This window comes from Mus caroli, chromosome 16, assembly GCF_900094665.2.
Source record: "Mus caroli chromosome 16, CAROLI_EIJ_v1.1, whole genome shotgun sequence".
Classification (NCBI taxonomy): domain Eukaryota; kingdom Metazoa; phylum Chordata; class Mammalia; order Rodentia; family Muridae; genus Mus; species Mus caroli.
Genome location: NC_034585.1, coordinates 90,940,273 through 90,943,866, shown reverse-complemented (window position 1 = coordinate 90,943,866; position 3,594 = coordinate 90,940,273).

The window sequence follows — 3,594 nt, the reverse complement described above, 5'->3', positions numbered from 1 at the left end:
GTTGTGGCCATGAGGATAAGCTACAGTTTCAAAAAAATGGGTTTCAGAGACCTCTTTGTAGGAAGGAGAGTGTCAGAGAAAGGTTTGACACCACAAAGTCCCTTAGATAGAAATTCTAGAAGCTGGTAGCCCCTGCCCAAACCCAGAACTCATACCCAGAGCCAGGACTACTGTCAGAGATGTCCCCAACTCAGACTGCAGAGTGACTCCCCAAGACTGTCTTGGCACGTGAGCATGGGAGCACCTACACACACACACAAGTTCTCAAGTCACTGAGCTCTGTGTGCCACTGCAGCCATCTGTCCTGCTACACAGCCCAGGCCTAAGATGACAAGGCCTGCCCATTGAGCGAGTGACTAGAGCCCTTCTATCTCAATTCCTACATTTGGAAGAAAGAAAAACAGACACACACACACACACACACATACACACACACCCAGGAAACATCCAGTTTCGAACAAGAGGCAAATACTTTTTAGGATAAGTATGTCCCATGAAACAATTTATGGAGCATATTAATACTAAAAATATTTGCTGTTCATCTGCATACTTGAGACCCCCTTAGGTGTCTTCTGATGTCTTAGGTGTATTACCGATGATCTGTAGTTAGCTGCCCTACAGTTTACCTGGCAATACCAGGATGGCCATGTGGTAATTAGTGAGGGAAAGCTAAGAATCAAGCCTTCCAACATCTGAAATGAGCCAAGCATTCGCTGACTCAGTGTCAGGATCACTTTTTCCCTCCAGGCTGTGTTTGTTCTCAGTGAGATTCATTCACACTTGGAACTCTAGGGAATTATTGATCATTTCCCATTTTACAATCAAAACTCTTTAAGTTTGCATGATAAAATTATGTAGCTGTCCCAGACGAGCAGAAACGGTGCAGGTTGGGATGAAGTACTGTACTTCTGCCACCAGAGGGCACTGCAGGGTGAGAAACTAAATGAAAATTACACTTAGTGATTTCTGTTGTTTATTTTTTAAATGTATGCCCATCCCGTGTGTGTGTGTGTGTGTGTGTGTGTGTGTGTGTGTGTGTGTGTGTGTGTGTGTGTGTGTGCCCTTGGAGGCCAGAGGACAACTTTGTGTGGATTCCTTGGTGACAGTGCCATCCTCCTTTGAGACAGGCTTGCCATTAAGCTAGGCTGGCCAAAGAGCAAGCCCTAGAAATCTTATTTCTGTCTCCCTAGATCTGGGAATATTAGCATGTTAAATAACACCCCTGACATTTTTATGTGCTTCTTGGGATGAAAGGGGGGTCACACTCAGGTCTCCATACTTGCAAGGCAAGCATTTTGCCAATGGAGCCACCGCCTCAGCCCTAAAATTTTAATTTACTAACATCCCGGAGCTGTTTCCCTTCCTGCCGGCCACACACACACCAACCACATTCTGTTTTACTCTGTGAATGCCTGAGTCAGATGCTCTGAATGCTCATCCCAACAACACAGGCTGTAGATTCTACTACTATAGAAAAACCATGAATGAATGACTATCCCCTACCTGGCTTTATTTTTGCATATGAAGATGTGTGTTTCTGCTTTCATAATCCAGTCTAAGATTAGCTCAGGCATTCTGTACTCTTTGAGAGGAGGCACCTATTTAGATGAGTGTGTGGAAGGCACTCTCAGCCTCTGGTTAAACGTGTTGCCACCCACCCACCCCACACCCGAGGTTCATCAGAAATGGTTCAGGGCCCCAGGGATGGTACCAGCAGGTGCTGTAAGGAGGTCCTACAGTCATTGGTAATATGTTCTCAAAAGGAACTGTGGAACCCTGGTCACCCCTCCCTTTTCCATCTGCCATTGAGCACGCTACATGCAACCTTCTCCAGAGGACCAAACAAATGAGGCCACCTGACCTTGGATTTGAACCCCAGAATCATAAGGAAACCTTATCAGGGGTTTCATTGTAAATGACACAAGCTAGTTAACATAGTGACCATACCTAGCATGCATGGTGGATATAAATGCATGCTTAATGGAAACAGGTGAATGAGTGAAAGCCAACCATGAATGTTACATGTTGTCTGCAAAAATTCAAGCATTGATACCAGGTAGTGATGTCTGCGAAATTTGTGAGGAAAGATGATGTAATCACCTGAAATCTGGATCTGTCTCTATTGAGAAAACCTACCTCCTACACTCTGTCCCATACCATCTTAGGTCAGTACGCTGAGAGTGCACACATCAAAAGAGGACACAACAGACCCAGACCTACTGAGGAAGCCATTGCAGTGAGAACACATTGGACTAGGTAGTAGAATATTATTCAAAAATGTCAGGTCCACAGATTCACCTATGGGCAGGAATAGCCATAATTGTTAGTTAAAAGAATGTTCTTGCTATGAACCGCGCTGTGTCCTCTTCGAATTTCTGGCTTTAAAATAAGTTACATCAGCATTTCATCCTTAGCCGAAGGCCCACAACCTCCCTCCCTCCTAAGGTGTAAGGCGCTAACACAGAGGTCCACAGCCCATCACTCTTAGATTTCATCCAGGACATCATGACTCTCCAAGCTCCAGCACCAACTGTGAGCTGCGCTCAGAACTGTCACATCAAGTCATTCTGTTTCTCATGTCAAGTCTTCCTGACATGCCTCCATGAGGGTTGCTCCAGCCACTTGCTACAGGCGAGTCACCATCCCAGACTCCATTCCAAAGAGACCTTGGCCTAGAGCAGATCCTGGATATTGTGTTTTATAAAAAGAAAGAGAAACCAGGGATATGTTTGGTGGAGGTGCCTCTGTGGGCCCATGCTGAGACATCCCTTCCCCCTGAGGGACCAGTCACATGATGGTATAGTATAGAATAGAGTTTATTCAGGGCATGGTGAGAGGAGTTGAGGGGTAGTAGAGACAGAGAGAGAGAGAGAGAGAGAGAGAGAGAGAGAGAGAGAGAGAGAAGGAAAGGGGAGTAGAGGCCGCCATTAGCACATGGAGAGAGGGTGGAGGGGAATGGGGAGAGAGAGGGTAGGGACAGGAGCAAGAAGAGAAAGCAAAAGAGTGAGGAGGGGGCAAGTAGCCAGGTAACTGTGGGGCAGAACCTAGACTAAATGCCAAGACTGGAGACCAGGCTTTGAACAGGAGGTGAATGGAATAACAAAGAAGTTAAAGGTCAGGCTTAGATCAGCCATCTTCCTATACCAGTTAAACAGGTTTGAAGATCTCTTCTGGTTACTGTAACAAAACCATCGTAACAGAAAGGGTTTGTTCAGCTCATGTTTTGAAGGATATAGTCTATCAGTGGGAAAGTCAGAAGGAGAATTACATTGTGTCCCCAATCAGGAAGCAAAGAGAGATGAATGGGAAACACAACTCCCTCTCTGTTTTCAGTGTTTATTCAGAACTGGCATCCCAGGCCATGGGACAGTGCCTTCAGGGGGAAGAGTGGGTCTTCCCTAAGCTTAACTCTCTGGGAGTGGCCTCACAGACACTCCAAGAGCCCTGTCTCCTGGGTCATGCTAAATCCAACCAAGTTGACGATGAAGAATAACCCTCACACCTAGCTAGTGGGACAAGAGTCGGATTCAAGTGTTTTGATTATTTTTCTGTTTTATCGGTCAGTATTCAGAAAGAAAATGCACATTAGAATCC